This window comes from Mastacembelus armatus, chromosome 23 (assembly GCF_900324485.2).
Source record: "Mastacembelus armatus chromosome 23, fMasArm1.2, whole genome shotgun sequence".
In the NCBI taxonomy this organism is placed as follows: domain Eukaryota; kingdom Metazoa; phylum Chordata; class Actinopteri; order Synbranchiformes; family Mastacembelidae; genus Mastacembelus; species Mastacembelus armatus.
Genome location: NC_046655.1, coordinates 9,967,319 through 9,986,733, shown reverse-complemented (window position 1 = coordinate 9,986,733; position 19,415 = coordinate 9,967,319). Strand labels below are relative to the sequence as shown.

Genomic DNA, 19,415 nt, shown 5'->3' with positions numbered 1-19,415 from the left:
CAAAGCGCCATTTACTCAGTCCCTCCCGCGCTTCAAGATCCGCTGTGAAGCTGCAAACTCCGAGGCAGCGCGCCCCTCTCTCTCCGTCCCTTCTGCACTCCCTCTCTCTCTTTCGCACTCCGCTGCAGCACACTCAGCACCTCAGTTGAGCAGGAGCACCGCACTGAGTCACATCTATACACGCACACACATACACGCGCACACACGCACACAAGCACAGCCTCCTGCGGTATCCCATACGGCGCAGCGGCTTTTCCAGCGGCATACCAAGTGCGTCCTCACCGGGAGATGGGAGGTGCAGCTCCCGGGTCTCAGAGCACTCAGAGCGGCGTAGTAGGGTCCTGCTGATCGGGAATGGTGCTGGAGTCTGCTGCTATTTCTTTTCCCCGTGCAGGAATCGCCTTCCAACTACACATCTACTGGGGATTTAAAGTGGACAAGCCGTTTGATCAGGATATAACACTATTCTAAGCATTTCTCATTTTTGGGGGGAGTAAACGGAGTTGGGGATTGCTCTGGACTTGCCTTTTATCCGCAGTGTCGATGCGGCTGTGAAGTGATATCTGCATAGATTACAGGTAAGGAAAGGGGCTTGTCACTGCGTTAGTTCCCACAGCCAGGACTGTTTTTAGTGTGTTTTGGTGCCATTATAACTAGGCTTTGGGTGTGAGGTTGCCACTGCACCAGCCAGGTGACGGGAGGCATCTTGCACCTGTTCTAGCTGCGCCATGCCCGCTCTGCGCACTCCGGGGATCGGGCGGGTTTCATTCCGAACCTGCCCATGTGGATCGTCTTATCAGCGCAGGGGAGAATTGCAGAATATTTGAATGACCTGCTATTTCTCTCAACTTGGGACCATCTATTGAATGGATTCAGCGCGTTTGGCGCTTCACATTATTCATGCCCTTCATCCACCGTGAGCCAGCGAGAGCAGCATACCCAAATCGTGCTTGGTCCTCTCGCCGAGTTAAACTCTGAATGTTATAAACTGAAAGATTTACCGGGGATTCCGCGTCGGATTTACGCAGTGCCTTCTGGGACAAACCCAATGCGAAGGACTGGCTTGTAGCGGAGTGTAGACTCCTGGACTGCAATTAGGATTTCAGTCATGGCTCGGCTGTAAATCGTGGAAATGGACAAAACTATTCTCCCACGCACGGTTTTGTCAGGGTGCTTTGTATTTAGGCAAGTTAAAATTAAAATTAAAAGGGGGAAACATTGAATGGCAATAATGAACACCGCGTGGTTCCTTTTTTAAAAAAGTTAGTTAATCCCTGCCGTTTTGGAGCATGCCCTGCACCTGATCTGGAAAAAATGTATGTAGCCTGAAACTATCCAAGCATGGTACTACGAATGACCTTTCTAAACGGCTTTTTAGAGTCGGGATTTCACATTTGGATAGTCCGTAGGAAGTATTTCCTCATATTTTTGGATTTGAATGCCCCTTTTCAGCCAGTTTATGACCACATTTTTAAAAGTCAGCCGTACAGTTATCATTTTGAGTCCTTGTTATTGCTGTGTCTTGATTCGTAGGAAAACGCGATGGTGCTTGATGTAAAATAAACCGTGACACATGTCTTCCCGTGTGGATCGAGGGTCGGTGGGATATGGCAATCTCCTCTCAGAGCTTCTGAACTTGACCGACGTGTCACAGGCAGGGCTCCTCAAGAAGAACTTGACTTTAGGGCTTCTCATGTAATGTCTCTACAGGGACCTGCTCTCAGCGGTATGCAGTAGGCAGTTTAATCTGACCATACCTGAAGGCGTATGGTTTTATTGTAATATTCATAGCGTCACATGGTGGGTGTATTTTAAGGTTAAAGTAGGTCTCGTCACAGTATTAAAACGTTTTTTTTTTTTAAGGGTTTTGCTTTGATGTTGTAAAGAAAACAGGATTGCTCAATGCATGCAAAGTTTTGTGCTTGCGGTATTTCAGTCTAAAAGCTTCATTGGCGTCTTTCTGTATTAAGCAGACGATACATAACATGTGGTGGTCTGCTGTCTTCAGAATACAGAGAAAACTAATGAGAGCCAATCTGAACACTTAAGTCACAGCACTAGAGTTACTACATTTCCGAATTGCAGTTAAACAATGACAGTCATTGACACAGTCAACTTTCAGGTAGGTCACCTTCCCCCTTATAGCTGTCCACATATGTCGAGCTCAGTGACATAGTGATGAGCAATAATGAACAATTTATTTCTGCCTAAGGTTAACGATAGAAAGCGCTCTGTAAACAGTAGTTCACTTTGTGTCAACACATTGGTTGTTTTCTGTAATTGTCATGACCATGTGGGTTATTTACAGACACCAGTGTCATCTGTATTTGAGTGGGAAGATTTCTTGGTCACTGAACTGATTTCTAGACATTTAAGCAAAGGCTGCGACAGTGCAGGTTGATCTTTTTTATTGTGCACTAGCTCTTCTTCAGCCAAGTAGTGTGATAGTTAATAGGTTTTTGACTCCAAATGCGGCTGTTGCACTTTGTGCCCTTCACTTCTCTCCTCTTCTGCCCCCCCCCCCCCCCCCCCCTCACCTCATTTCATCCCACCCTCTCTTGCACCTCATGCACAGAAAGCAGCTGCTCCAGTCTATACAAAGTGGAGATCTCTAGTACAGCAGTCACACTGGGTATTCTGAGCCCCTCTGCTGGTTCCTGTCTCGCTCTGTCCACCTGTACTACAGACTCAATGCATCAATTCAGTGTTGCCCCTTCAGTCCCTCCTTGATATCATCATATACTTAATATACAGCATTATGTTATTGTTCTTATACAAGTCTGTCACAAGTAAAAGAGTTGTACATCCTTAGACACTTTTATTGATCCTATACAAAGGCCTAAATACTTGTTTGGTGCACACATAAGAGTGTGGATGACGGAACAAGGTTATATGCTGGAAAATCCATGAGGGGCAGTGTGGCTTCACAGGCTGGTGCAGTGAATAGACTGATCCCATATAGCAGGTTTTCACTGACAATTTTGGTTCTTATATTATACTATATATGTGACTTAAGATACATATGTTGATTAGACACAGTTCATATTTAACTTTTGAAAATAATCATTCAGTAGATACAATTTTTCTGCTTTCTGCCCTGACACAAGTTGACTGGTGGTTCTTAATTGCGCAGCTGAAAACATACTTAAGAAACGGTAGATATTGCTGATTGACGTGCGCCCCATTAGTTACTGTGATGGTGAGGTAAAGGAAGGTAGCTCACGGCTAAGTGTCTTTACTGTAGCTGAAATTTGTTTGCTTTTCTGTGTCAGTGTTGCTGTGACTAGCAGGCAAGCCTGTGTGTTACTGCCTGTTTTTCATTGAGAGCGTGTAATTTAGCTCATTTCTGAACGTTAGATTGCTGTGCTTCGCTTCTTAGAGTGTGTGTTTTATTGCTGTCAAGGTCTCAAGGAAGAAACATTTAGTTCCTGAACTGCTTGATAATCCTATCTCATCTGTGTCTAGCCTCCTTGTACTTTCACCAAATTCCAGCTCAGTTGTAAACTCTGAAATGCTGTAAGAACACGTTCTCCCTCCCTTCCTCTCTCTCCGTCTCTCCCTCTCTCCCTGTGTGCTGTCCATCAAGGCCTGCCTATAGAAATTAGAGCAGCAGCCTTTATCGGCCTGTAAGCACCTCACATTGACATACTACCCCCTGTCTGTCAGCCAGTGTTACGGCTACAAGGCTGAGTTTGGACCTGGAGAGCATGGCCTTGTCAATATTATGGCTTGCTAATGGATAAACTCTCACTCCAACCTTGGCATTAAAGACATTCTTTACATTTTGGGGGCAGTACACTTACAACAATAAACTCCATAGAAAATCGCTGCATTGTGTTCATATCAAGTGGTAACTCTGATTGAACATGACTGAGGAATCTTGGAAAGATCCTGTGTGGTGGTATAAATGCCTTGTAGCAGTGTAGGCAAGACTCAGGCGGAAGTGTATTTGTGTGGGTGTGAATGATGCATCTGTGACTGGCCTGGCGAGGCCCTATATGAATACTGGTCACAGAGATGTATCATCATGTCAGACTGAATGATGTGACTGTGGATTGGACCTGAATGGAGCTCTCTGTTTGTTCTCATTCCCTTTTTGTTGCTCTCTTTCTCACTTGATGTCTCTCTCCCTCTCTTTCACCCACTCACACACACACTAGCACCCCTCTGGGCTGTGACAGGACTACCAGACACAGGCTAGTCTTCCAGTTAGACCCCCCTCCTCTCTAATGCCACCAAACACCACAGAGAAGATTGGAAATTGTGTACTATGTCACCAACTGTTCTTTGCCCTATAATCTGTCTCCCATGTTTTAGGACAGCCAGACACATGACTCTTAAACAATAGTTTCAGGGATAATAGAAAATTGGGCATGTAATTTTTGGGGTGCTACTTTTTGTTTTTTATCTGCCACAATTAAATGTATAGTGTATTGCTCTTTAGACAGTGGACATTTCTTTGTTGATGATGTGCATTGTAACAATTTAGAGTATAACTAGAGTAAAGTTGAATTATGAATTATAGTTATTTAAATTTTTCTTAGACCTTTACAAAAAGCAGCATTAAGTTGCCTGCGTGGGCTTGATCTCAGCTTGGGCTTCAACCTTGGTGTGGAATATGTTTTAGTTGACACTTCATTAGAAAGATGGTATCATTGACTGACGACTTGATAGTCTTGAAATTACAATGTGGGGGGAGAATTGTATGCTACATTAAGAGAATAATTACTTACAACTATGCAATTAACCCTTTGGTAATGCACCATAGAGCTGCATATTGATGTTTGCCACAGAGGAGATCTGCAGTGAGGCTCTCCAAACAATAGGTGTTGTGAAATCCATGGGGAGAAATCAATACACGTCACAGAGTCCAATTTAATGAGAACCTGTATTCCCCTCTGAATTGTTTACTCAGCAATAAGTGTGACCCCAGAGGAGCAGATACATATAATCATATATGTCTGTATGTATCTGCGCACATATCCTACTTTTCAGAACTTCCTTTTTCACAGTGGCAGCCAGAGTCCTATTAAACTGTCATGTGCTTTTCATAATGGCACCCAATACATGTTCATGCACCTATATCACATTCGCACCACTTTTATTTTCTCCCTCCAGCCTTTTCTCTTGCTTTCTTTCATCTTTTTTTCTCAGTTCTTCTCTCTTTCTGACTGTGTTCTGCCTCTAGCTCTCTCCACCCATATCTTTCTGCCTCACTCTAAGCTACCAAATACATAACTTTATCTGTTTGTGTTTGTGTGTAGTTGGGCCAAAAATCCTGACTGTTGTGATATTGGTATGACCTGTGAGGCAGGATATAAAGTGAGAAGAGGCATGGGATGTTGCTGTTTTAGATGGGAATCGGGCAGATGTGAAAAGGCACCAACATATCACTCTGGGTTTGCCAGACTGCTCCTTTTGATAAGACCATATTAAGCGTTTTTTCCAGGTCTCTATGATTCATATTGAGCTGTGAGTCTGATATATAAACAGCTTTCTTTGATGCAGTGGCAGATGACATGCTGTGGCATATTGGCTCTTATGTTTGTGTATGCCAAGCCGAGCATGACGAGCAGTAAATTAGTTTTGTTTCAGATGCGTGAAATGATGGGAAAATTGCAGGCAGTCTTAGGGCGTCCCCCCCCCCCCTCTTGCTTGCATTCATTTGCTTTTGCAGTGACGCCTTAAGTCCACGCAAGGATTAGACCCCTAATTCTGTTTTCATCCTGCCTGTCACAATGAAGCATGGACATGCATGCTTAAGTATGTATGCATGTGTGCACATATATTTTATTAATCTATATCCGACAATACCTTAGAGATCTTAATATATAACATGTAACCTACAACCAACATATTGACTTGAACAGTGGCTTGTAATTCATCCCTTAGGAATTGTTTTTAGGCAGATACTTCTTTAAATAACACTACAGGAACAAACCATGCTTTGGTTTCATGTTGCATAAGTATGCACATATAATGGTTTGTATTACAGTATTATGACTGAGGCCACATGCAAACACTTTGAGCATTATGGTAGTAATGCAGGTTAATATTGGTTTGTTGATGGTAACTTGACACTCCACCCTGTTCCCACCCCTCTTTGACCTTACTGGTTGTAGGAGCTTTGGGGTGACATTAATGAGCACAGTTCTTCTGTTCTGTGAGAAGTTACAGTACCACCTCTGTCTGTGTAGATTCTCAGTCATCCAGGGGAGGTTATCTAGAGGTTGAGTCATGGCAACTGGACTTTCCGTTCTTTAAAGCTGAAACATTTCGCCACCCATCCAAGTGACTTCATCAGTCTGAGAGAGGCTGGACTGGAGCCTCCAAATTTATTTCCCAGGTTAGTTTCACTCCAACCTTGGCCCAATAGGCTCACTAAGTGGGCTAAACAAATCAGGTGAGAGTCGTTAGACCCACATCGCTGAGTTGGTTTCACTTGACACCTAGTCTGAATAGGCTCGTTAAGTGACCAAAGGAGTGAGCTCAGGTGAGGATCTACTGGTGGACTTATTCTGATTCCCCAACTGTCTGCAGATTCTGTCCTTCCTGAGAAACATTGGATTTGTTCCTTAATTTGCTGGGAACAGACGTTACCACCTTTGAAATAAGTAAATGACACCAATATTACTCTAAAGGTATTGGTAGATCCATGCACCAAGCTTTTATTAGTCTGTCAAGATTTATTGTGAAAGGTTATGTTACCAGCACTAAAATTACCATGAAAAATTACTGTATTATAGCAGCTGTTTAAAATAGTTTGTCCTTACTGCAGACTAGTGCTGCTGTGATTGACAAGTGTTTTCACACCCCTGTAAGAATGTCCCCATTGAGCTGCACTTAAAGTAAAATATACAGAGAATATGATTACAATCTTTGATTACTATATTTTTACAGTATGATATTATTTCTTAGCAGGGTGATCCTCTGTTGGGATTTAAAACTATTGATATCCCATCACCCATGCTCTCTGTCCCACTCTTTCTTGCCCCCTCTCTCACCCTTCTTGTCTGCTCCAAGTGTCAGTGTTGTCAGGGGGCATCAATATGCAGTGTTACCACAGTAATTATGAAACAGCGGGCTTAGGGAAGACCCCTGCTGCATTATAGCCAGAAGCAGGTGGGATGGAGGGAGGCTCTGCTTTATGCTAATACACTTCCTACATCATCCTACCTTCTCATGTCTCTGTCCCTTCACTCAAGATATATCGTAGTTTAGCAGAATAATGTTCGGGATGCTACTGAGTGATTTAACAAGGCTTACAACAGGGTTTTCCTGTTATTCTACTTTCTGTGTGTTGCTCCCTTTTGAGTTTGGGATTTTGCCTTTCTTGAGTGTTTTTTTTTCTTCTGTTGATGGGATTTGGAATGGTTTGTGTCTGTGCAAATGCAGTGATTGACTCTTAGCCAGGACCCAACTCTTGCCAAGTGCTGGTTAGAAGTTTGTTGTTGTCTTGGAACACAAAATGTTTCATCTGCCACTCTGCTTAAGCCTCAGACTTTCATCACTGATGGTTATTGATTTTTGATTGCTGTGATAAAACTTGCTGATGCACTTGAAAAATCTTGTCATGTACCGCAACAAGTCTCTCTTTCTCTTCCCGAATTGGTGAATCACCAGCATGGTCAATCTGAAATCTATGTTTGCTCATACACATTATTCCATCAACTCTGACACATATGTCATCCTTTCCCACTCCAGCCCCTGTTGAGAATCATAAACAGTGCACCACAAGTATACTGTATCCCAGTTTGGCTCAGCAAGGACCTATTAAATCTTTCCACTTTAGTGACACCACACCCTCCTTACCTGCCACCCACACAACTAACTGTGTTCCTATGACAAGCTGATTTGTCAACTGAGGACACCTCCACAGAGATTGTTCTCACTGCTGCACTTTCCTAGGAAAAATAGCAGGAGGCACTAAAGAGATGTGATGGGTTGATAATGTAATGGACTTTTGACCTTTCATATGACAGCAAATTAGTCCAAAACACTTACTATTAGCATTTTTATCTGCAGTGGGGAGAAAAGCACTGATACCTCTTGACATTCTCAGCACTGATGACGACTGTTGCATGGCCTGGATTGCCTGGATTTTGAGCTGCTTTACAACAGTAGAAGTCTTCTTTGTCTGAAAACGACAGATTTTTCCCATCTTCTGCTAGACAGCCTTCCATAAGGTTGCAAGTAACACTTATTTTGTCAAACATTTTAATGATTAAATAATTTCACTTATAAAACTGCAAAAACATGAGAAGTCCTCAAATTGCTCAGTTCGGCTAACTAGTAGCACAAAACCACAATGATATTTATAATACTCGAATATAAGAAGCTGCAACTGATCAGTTTCTGAAATGTATTTAAGAAAAACTGTGCCTAATGGTGTCTGTATGGACAAAGTTTGGCTGTTATATGCTTTTTGCAACTGAGCACACATCTACTCCTTATGCTTCCTATGCACAGCATTGGGAGTTGCTGTAGACATCAGCATCCCTAGATGACGTACTAGAAGAGGAAAGGTGAACCGCTTTGTTGTGTATTGCATCAAGCAATCCTCCCTCTGACTTTTTCTCTGTTTGCTCACAGAAAGGCCATCTTCTCCCTCTGAGTCTAGGAATATAGGTGTGGAGAAAGCTCTCAGAGAGATTTTCATCCCTTCCTCCACCCTTCGCTTTCTTTGTGTCCATCCGTTCTGCATTGTTATGGCGTTCCTTCCAGTTGCGCTTTGATTGGGTTGTTTTGAGCCCACCGGCAAATCTGGCAACCACATAGTGATGTAGTTTGTCTGTCTGCGTGTGTTTGTTTACTGTCCGTGTGTAAGTCAAAGTGTGTAAGAGGTTTTTCTTCATGTCTCTGGGAAGAGCAATGCAACGAGGTAAAGCTTGCAGAAAATCAAAATATAAAAACGGCCATGACCAGTTGTGAAGAGACCAAGGCAGGGGAGGAGGAGAGGGAGGAAGAGAGGGGGGTAAAATGCTGGATAACAATTTGCATCCTCTCACTTGCCACTTTGAACGACAACTGGCTTGAAAGCTTGTCTGATGTGTTTATGCCATAGGCTTTGTGGAATGGAGTAAACGAGACAGGGAAAAGTTTGAGGGTAGGCGAACTGTGGGGTGGGAGGGGCTGTGGAAAAGCATTTAATGGAGTGTAAACCTGCCTGAACTCAGTTTACCCACCCCTGAGTTTGTGAAATGGCTTATACATTTGTAGCTGTAAGCTTGTACACTTAAGAGTATATGTTATACTACTCAGTGTATAGAAAATATCTGCCGCATGATTTTTTTTTTAAAGAAAATTAAATTAACTCTATACTTAACTGTATATTCAGATTTTATCAATCGGTATTCATAAAGAGCTTCCACAAGGTTATCACTATTACTAATAGAATACTATCAGACATACTTATGTGCCTCAGACTTTATATATTTCTGTACGCTATCTTTACTACACTATTTTTGCCTGTATGACTTTCATTGAAATATCTTTTTTGTTTACATCTCTTTAAAATTTACATGTGTTTTGAAAAGTTAAGTACAGGCAAAGAAGCCATACATCCTGAGTAATGGCAACCTTTACAGTGTACTGATCAGTCAATGGGAACCCATCTTCTCCTTTGGCATCCAAATTGAGTTTTACATGAAAATGTGCCAGATCAACTGCAAACAAAATCCTTGTTGAAGAATGAACAACCCTAGAAGTTTTTATTGGGTTATTAAGAATTGCAACAGAGCATACAGAGCACCATTTCTCCTTAAATATTAATGGCTCTCTCATAAGTTGAAAACATGTTGCACCATGTTTTAGTGCTCAGAACAGTGTTCATGTACGAGGCCAAAGAGATCATGTGGCAGAGAGGATTGTGTTGTTAGAATATAATTGGTTTTGATTAAAAAAAATATGACAAGCATATACTTCAATTGACTCTAACACCCCATGTAATGTATTTTAAGTGTCCTCTTGCAGTTGCAGTGCAGATATCTTTCAAATCATGCAGTTTTTGTAACGTATGGTAAGGGTCAAATGTATAATAATTACACAACAAAGACTGCAGGAGAAATGTGCCCATATAGGATGTGTGTAAGTTTGTGCATAGTATTAGGTGCAGGCTAAATAATGTCTTTGAATGCTTTCCGTTTTTAGTTTAAATTCAACTTAATGAACACGAGTTTGAAATTAATCTAGAGCATGAATGTCTCCTCTGGTGCCTCGTTTGACTAATCAATTAAATATTAACATTGTCAACATTTTTATGACAAGCCCAAAGAAACTCTGTACTCTGAATTACTGACAATGATTGTAATTATAGTCAATTACTGCCAATTATTACATTTTATGGCATCATGCCAACATTAGTTTTAGTAATTTAGATAGATGCATATTTTCCCCATTAGGAAGTGAAACAATGACATGAAAGGGGAGAAATGTTTTTGCACATATATGCACAGTAGTTAATGTGTTTAGAGATAATTGGAATAGAGTGTGAACATATTTAGTTTGGAGAACAGCTTAAATATCACATTAGTTAACCACCATCATTTCTTATGGTAATGACTTTAGTGTTATTTCTTAGCACTATGTGAAATCACAGACTCTTAACTTTTTCTTTTACTCTGACCTTTTAGGGAAATGGCACATTCACTTCTTCACTTCTATTCATTTAGTGTGCCAGCTGTTTCTTCCTCTGTCTCTTTGTCTTGGCTCTTTCTCGGGCAGTAGTTATAATACAACACTATTTGCTAAATGTGTTTAAAAATTGGATATCTCAGCCGTTGGAAGGGCACTTTTGACACATTCTGTCAAGCTGCAAATTTTTCCATTTTCTGGGGCTATTACTGCAGGGCTGCAACTGTAGACATTCTGTTTTCACTAGTATGTCCCACATTCTCCTTCCATCCCAAATGGTCTGTACTTCAGTAATTTACCTTGGATGGGCGTGTGAACAGGGTGACAAAGTATGACATATACTTTTTCTAAAAAAAACAAAAAAAAAAACAATGACACATGCTTTAAAGTTAAGAGCAAAATGGAGTCAGAAGTGCGTGAAAGATGAGACCCTTGATTTGCTGTATAGGATTGTGGCTCAACATCCCTGCTAAACTCTAGTACTGTGACTGAACTGTTAGTAAACTGCATCTGCTAGGCATCAACACAACAAAATACAGTACATGGCTCTATTGCAAGGTTCAGTTTCCTATTGTGTCGAATAATGTTTATTCAAGTCAATGGTAATTTGTGATGCTGTGGTATGGCATGTTTTATAGTTGTCCTTGTTATTTTGTCCACCTTATTCATTTACCAAGAAGACTACCAGGTACAAATGAAAAGATAAATAGTAATGGTTAACTTGTGTATGTGAATTACAGAAAAAAAATAAATTATTTAAAAGAGCACTACAGGCCAGTTGGGTGACCTCATTCCAGCTGTGCATTGTAAAAGAAGAGCTGAGATCTTTAAGACTCATCTTCATCACCACTACGGATTATAAGGGAAAGCTGTAATCCATGTGCTTCAAACAAACCAAATCAACCACTGCACTGATGAGGGTCACAGATGTGCATAGTACTCTTCTTTTGTGTGAGTGATGGAATGGGATAAAATCGGATAGCTTAATATATGGTCTTAGTTTTATCCAGTAGTTTTTTTTCCTTGTCCTTTGCACTGAGCACAGCACAGCACAAATGCAGACATTTGATAACACACATACACACTTCACATAGTGAATTCATCTTGGTACATACCTCACATATGTCTAAACAAAAGAACAATACAGAAACACTGATTGATCAGAGAAAAATTTAAGATGCAGTTTAAGTTTTTATCACCACCACTAAGCCTTCTAAATTATCAGGCTTTCATCATGTCTAAGAAGTTAATCTCAAAGGTCATGTCTGCTTTAGTTCTGTTCAGCAATAGTAATAGAGGAAGATGGGAAAAGCAGCAGATACAGACAGGTCTTTGAAAAAAGGATTTAGAGGGACAGATGGGCAAATATGGATAAATATGAACAATGAATGAAAAGAAACCGTAAAGATGCCTGTGTGGTCAATGGTCAGTGATCACTGGCTTCATTTTTCATGATGAAACATGAACTGGGAGAGACCTGATCCTGTTTATAGCAGTTCAGCCAGAAAATCTAATTTATCCAAGATTGAGTTCAGAAGGAGTTATTTTGGCATGTAAAAGAGAGTTTTTTTCAGTTTCATATTTCTGTTTTCATCATGTTGATGTTTTAGATCTGAGAGTATTCAAATGTTATGGTGACAATTAAGATGTGCTCTTCCTGTAGGCAGTAGTACTCTCTGGGCTTGTCTCAACCTGGATCACAGCTACTCAACTCTTCTGCACCCTTCCCTTAGGCTCTGAGCTTTTGTGTGTGTATATTCTGTGTGGGAGGGTGCATGTCTTTCAGTATTTCAGCATGTACTGCTATAGGACTTTTTTTTTTTTTTTACTGCTAACATTTTGGCATGCCATAGCAAAAGTACATGTGTAGTCAAAAATATGAATAATAGCTAAATCACATTTCTGTTATTTATGTGATGTTAAGGTTGACTCTCTGGGAGAGCTTACTGGAACACTGATTATTGTTGTTATTGGTTACTCCTGTTTTTATGCTGTCAACTGTGAACTATTTGTTCTCTGACTCATTTTTTGCAGTGACCTCTTCCTTCCCCTTTGCCCTCAACTGACCGGTTTTGTGCATCTGTGCAAAACACAGTAGTATCCCAATACAACAATACAACTTTTCTCATTAGCACCCTGATATCCATACCACACATTTCCATAGAGAAAATATAATTGTTTAAATCAAACTGTTCTGTGTGTTCTAAGTCTTACCTCTCTCCCTCCAAACACAAGCTGCATGTAGGGCATGATGATTGCCAGTTCCATTTCATAGTGGTTTCATTTTAACATTTTCTCTTCTAGCTCTATATTTAGAGGGACACCTTAAAAAAGGAAGATACCCAATTTAAGGGAACCACCAATAAAAAACTGAAGATAAAGACAGAGCAATAGTTCTTACACTGATCATCCAACTTCCTGTCTTCTCATCTGCTCAGTTCTTGGTCAGTGTGTTTTACAGACTTCACTTTCTTACTCTGCCCATTCACATTAGCCCCACTGTGAAGTCTTGAATAAGCTGTTTAATATGATTGGGACCTACTGTAAGTGTGCTGTGTGCAAAATGAAATGTTATAATTCCTGATTTATTACCTGTTTCAGTGGCACTGACGTGCTGGGATATTGCTAAATAAGAGAGGCTGGGAAAGGGAGAGGGGGGCAGAGAAGAGAGAAGCAGAGTGAAAAACTAATGTTTAAAAAAAAAAAAAAAAAAAAAGAGCTTCAAAAATGTCACCTTTGCTGGAAATTAAGTCTTACCACAACTCAGTGAGTCTGATTGCATCACAATTAAAACCTCAGAGGTCACACCATGCCTGTGTATGAGTGTGGATCGCTGATTGGAAGGATTTATTCGTTACCTCAGTCTATGTGTGTGTGTGTGTGTGTTTGTGTACCATAAAAATAATTGAATTTTAGGGTGATGTTTAGCACTGGGTTAAGGATTAAGCTTTGGCTTTTCTGTACTTCTGCATTTCTGTGCTGCAAATTTCTGACAACACTGATACTGGTATTGATGCATATATGATAAAATTGTTCTGCAATATTACCCATGGTGATGTAAGAGTCATGCTCAATTATGATTGTTTAGCAGCAGCACAGCACGATATTGTCTTAAAGGTAACAGAAAGCAAAGCCATTTCTCAATCTTTAACCAAACCACACATAGACCAAGTTACACGGATATATTTCTTATACTGCAACAAAACATTCACTCATTCCAGCTTCAAGCAAACTGCAACTAATTAATTACTGTGTCAAGAGGAAAAAGGGATACTGGAAACCACTAAGACACAACCAAGTGTGAGGGAAACAAAGGGAGGATAGAATGAGTGAGGGCAGAATTTTCACTTTCATGAAATAACAGAAGAGGGAAGAGAGAGCTGGAAGGAGAAGAGGAACAGGGAGGGAAGAATGGATGGATGGAGAAAGAGAGGGAGGACGTGTTGGGACATAAGATGGTGCCAGCCGTCAGCCAGTAGAAGCAAGAGCTGATTTGTCTACATGGCCCTGCATTCCGGTCTGCCCGTTAGCATGGGGAATAAGGGAATTGGGAGAGAGAGAGATATGGAAAATGAGAGAGCTAGAGGCTTTGAATTTGTTCTATGAAAGCAGCTGTCAGACAGTGCCTAGCAACATCATTTAAGAAGGATTTTTGGCTGCATTTATACTAATTACTGAAATATATCTCTGTCTTCCAAATGAGTGTATATGGCACAACAAGGCTTTAACTGGGGGGCAGTTTGAAGAATGATCACGAGGATATGTTTTTAACACAAAATGTATCAGTTCTTTTTAAAAATAGATTTTAAGGGAAAGGGAAGCTCTGTGTCACTCTTTTCATCATAACATTTGAAATTGTATGCTTTTCAAAAACACAGAAATAGATTATAGGAAGTGAATGTTTATAGCATTAAGTGTTTAAGGTGTTGATACTTTTGTTTTAATTATGTATTGGTTGATTTTGCATATTAAAGATTAATTAATCTATAATCATTATAATTTTCTTATAAAAAAAATCTTGTGATTGACTTAATATCATTTGTCTGATTACCAGTCCCTAATGCTCACTGATGAGTTGCTTGTGTGTCTTCATCAGGACTCGGTCTTCCTAATTGAATCCAGAGCTTTATTAACATCATCCTATAAATGGCCCAGTCCATTGACTGTTATATGTTTTGTGTCAAACTTAAAAGCCCCTCCCATTCAGATATCAGACACAGTCTAACCCAATAAGAGTGAGGCGCTGATGGCAGGCCAGTGGGCTCTTCAACAATCTTCCTAATGATGTTAGAGCCTCTTGATCTGCACTGATAATCCACCACCAATTTCAGTCTGCATCAGCACCCACTGCACAAAAGCTCAACCTGAGCCAAGTGTGTGTGTACCTTATTTTCCATACTTGTGGACACACAAACCAGGAGCCCACTCACATTGTGGAGATTTGCCTTTGTCATGGTCCCCTGTAAATCATTGAATTTTAGGCTGATGGCTTAGTTTAAGGTTAGGGTAAGGTTAGACTTAGGTTTAGGCATGTAGTGGTTATGGTTAAGGTTAGGATTAGTCTCCAGAAGATGAATGTAGGTCAATGTAATGTCTCCACAATGGAATGGAAACACAACTGTGTGTGTTTGTGTGACCTTACTTAGGAAAAAAGGACTGTTTGAGTGCTCTACTCCCTTAGGGGCTATGTTATTTATTCCCCACTCTCATTGCAGTGTAGTAACGCCACAAGTGATATTGAAACCAAAGATGCAATGCAGAGATTATTATTTTCTTGTCAGAAAAAATTCTGGAGAAGCCTGACTCGGTGTGTGTTTTAGAAAAATAAATGTGTTTAAACCCAGTCTTACTAGTAAGACAAGTCAATCTCAGATGCAAAAGAGGAAAAGAGAAGGACTGGCAATACTGAAAGACTTTGAGCATGGAGAGCGGATGGGCAGATGTCAGCTATTTCTCTAAAATCCAGAGGGGTTGTCCAGTTGGATCTTTGCCTAGACCACTCTTTGAAATGGTCTGACTCACTCTGTGAGTATGGAAAGGACAGAGACACAGCAAGCTAGTAAGAAAGCAAAAAAAAAAAGTGACACAGACATATTTACGCTTGACATATTTAGACTGGAAAAGTCATTTGCTGTGACTATGCTTCTTTTATACATTATCTTTTCAGGACAAAATTGTTTCTGGATATTTAGCTTTGTAGAAAAGCATGGTTCTTCTGATACACGTGAAGCCCTTAGTCCATTGTTTTTATATAGTAACACGGGCCACCATTGCATGTTCTCCCACCCATTTCAAACCTAATTTTGCTCAGAAACCCTGGCCAATCTGTATGTCTCTTTGCTAGGGGTATGATTTCTCTTAGGGTTCCCACCTACAGTCCATGCCAGTTGTTTTTGGTGGGGCACCTGGCCAAGCCAAAGGACTGCTTTTGAAACTGACACTAAAGCAGTGTTTTCAGTAAATACTGAAAACATGGCACTACCCAAGTGCCTCAAAAATCATATTTTAACTCTGGCTTCTTATTAAGGATAAAGACCTTCTTCTTCCTCTCACTAGTGAGAAATAACTAAATAAACTGAGCTGTTGTTTCAATTGTAATACCATTGTTTGCATGTAATTTAAAGCAAACTGGTTAGGCTGAAAAAAAAAAACACTTAAAGACGTGGTCTAGTCAAAGCATAGTAGTTAGGCATTGTTTCTCTTCAATGTAGTTTATTTCAATGGCTATACAGCTGCCTTTAAATGTAAACTCTGTGGTATATCCACTTTTAACAGACTCAACATGGGGAGATCATTTCCCTTGAAAATTGTAGCTGTGGATTTTAAAATTCAGTACTTGCTTTAACAATTAAAACATAATGTATCATTTTCAGCGTGTGGATGCTTGTAAACACAGACTTGATTGCTACATCTGTAGTTCATAATGTTGGTGTCTCAGTCATTTTTCTGTCATTCATATATGTACCCAGTTGACATTACAATCCTAAGGCTTTCTTTGTAATATCAACAGCTCTGTGGTGGATTAGGCCTCCTAACCCCGATCTAGGCAGGGTATCTGGTGACAGTAATCCATGCTGCTAATCCACGTCTTGATGTAAACACCAAGGACTGCTTTTTCTCTATATCCTCTCTGTCCTTCTTTTTTTTCTGTCCTACTGTCACCTTCCTGAGAGAGATCAGTGTGCCATCTGTTTTGTGTATCAGCAGGGGTTAGCTTAGCCTGATGGGCATGTTGGACCTGATCATTTAATCATTACTTCCATATTTGTCTGTTTATTCAACAAATTGTGTGCATGTGTAAATGAAAGAGAACCACAATTATTTATTGTAAATCTTAATGTTCTGCTGCTGTGCTTTATAAAAATAGAATTTAGTCACAATGATGTATTTATCAGTGTTTTTGTTTCTGCAAAGGTGTTGTACCTGCCAGAAAAAGTAATAATTTTACTTACTGTCTAAGTTTGAAAGCAGTTGTTAGCAGCTGCTAATTTGACAAATGTCACTTGAGAAAGTGACAACATATGTTATGACAGCTTAGATTTAGCATTATGTAGTTGTTGCACAAATTTAGCCATACAGGTACTGACATATACTTGCTGTACAAGTATACTTGTCCGTGTTATCTGAGCTTCATTGGTACATCATGTTCATTGGTACATCTATATATGCATTCATAAATGGAAGTTGTTAGTCAAATGGGCATACACTTTAGTCTCTGTTCTTAATTAATATATGATATTGTCTGAGAGAGAAAGCATGTATCTTCAGGTTGTTAGAATGGTAATAATGAGTTGGGAATCCTCCCTTGCTCTGTCCCTTGTGGATTCTTTTATTCCTGCAGGTAGGCAGTCTGCACTGCACTGTATGTGTTGCTGTTTGGGTTTCCTCCTAGCTACAGCTTCTCTTGAGCCACAGGCTTGGCCTGCACCTTTTTTTTTTTTTTTTTTGTGCCTTAGTTTGCTTTGCTCTAGGTTAACGTGGTTGTTGGCACTGTTGTAGTGGGGAGCCTAAGGGTGGGGGCATAATGGAGTTTTGTCAGTGCCACCGTATTAAGTCAGTTTGTATGAGTACTGGGAGGGCATCCTGGTCTCTGTGCTTGCAGTGTTTGTCTATATTTTATGTAGAAGTGTCAGGTTGGAGTGTATGTCTTGCTGTGTTGCAGCCTGCCTTATGTGTGCGTGTATGTGTGCATTTGTGATTGTGATTATGCTGGGTGAGTGCAGGGACACAGTATTTTCCTCCAGTCCCAGTGTGTGGCTACAATGCAGAGTGACGCTTATTCCTCTGATCACTGCCAGAGCTCAGCAGGGAAGGGGTGTGTGTGGACGTTTGGGGTGGTGGGACTTCACCACTCCAGTCAGTACATCCACTGATCTGGGACACACGTCAGTCTGCTTGTTTTCTCTTTCTTCATCTGCCTCTGTTACTGTCTCTCTGTTCTTCTGCGACTCCCTTTCTCAGTTGTTTTTGCTCTGTCTGGTTTCAAAGCCATAGTCCCAGTTACATACTTAGACCAATACATACACTACTACTACTACTTCTACAACTGCCACTACTACAACTTTATGGCAGATTTACAAAATGGACAATCAGAATGACATTATAGATTATAAACATATACAATATGAAGAATATGATTTGGGAGGACATCAGGCAGTTTTCAGGTGCCAAAACCCTGCACCAATTCCCCTTTGCCTTTTAAATTATAGTTTGTAAATGCAACAGAGAGCTTTTGAAGGAAAAGTTACTATTTTACATGCCATGATCTGGGTTTGGCTTGTTTGGTTTGTTAGGTTTTGGCTTGTCCTTGGAAATCAACAAAAACCAAAAAAAGTTCTAAATATAACTGGATACAAGTGTAATCTGTAGAATGGGAGATATATGAAGTCGTCGTTTGGACTGAGTGGAGCTTAAACATTCTCTAAAAGTACTTTTTTTTCTGTCTTTCATCCATATAGCCATCAATCTGTCATTCCCTCAGTCTCTCCATTTTAAGCAAATGGACTCACCTCCTTGTAACTGGTGCAAGACATGCTCTTAACATCTCCATTAAGTCTGTGAAACATCACTGACCTTTCTCCCTTTTCACTTTGCATGGCTGGATCCAAACTTCACTTTTCTCCACATTCTGTTGTTCCCTCAATAAAATTTTGTCAAAATTGTGCATTTGTACTTTTAAATGCCCGTCCTTTTCTGTGTTGCCCATTTCCTCTTAAATATTTTAATCTATTTACTTGTTATGCAGTCTAAACTGTTACTGTCTTATATACGTGCCAGCTACTGTCATTGATTCACCTCCTTTCACCCTGTGACAGATTACCCTAGATAAGTGTGCAAAATCAGTCATTTTCTTTATAAACATAAAGGATTATGTGTAATTACCCTACTTCTTACTCACTCATAATCTTCTAATCCCATTTGACTCATAGTGTTTTTTTTTTTTTTTTATGAATGCGAGTTATTTTTTTTGAGTATTTTTTACACTGAGAAGTTAAGCTGTTTATCGAAGACTTTGACAGTTTCTTCAATTGCGAGCCATTTCTTCCACACAAATGCTTACTTTCCATCAGACTTTAAATAGTAGGAGATTATTATGTCGAGGATTGCTTTTGTTGTGTGCTCTCCAATTGTCATGTCTGGCCTTGACTTTCCATTACACAATCATCGCCATAGCAAAATGGCTCCTGACATATCTATAATAGCTTTGCTTAATACTGTTGCCCCTAAAATTAGCTTTGCAGCATCAAAATGCTTTGTGGGAAACAAGGCAATTTGGAGCAGAT

The 19,415-nt window shown here is 40.2% G+C and overlaps 1 protein-coding gene across 1 annotated transcript in view; it reads left to right on the top strand.

The window, feature by feature from the left end:
* The first annotated feature begins 201 nt into the window (after positions 1-201).
* Positions 202-19,415, top strand: part of plxna4 (plexin A4) — a 205,264-nt gene continuing 186,050 nt past the window's right edge. Inside the window, exon 1 of the mRNA XM_026326876.2 lies at positions 202-578. The gene's annotated coding sequence lies outside the window, so the exon portion shown is untranslated. The remainder of the gene's footprint in view (positions 579-19,415) is intronic.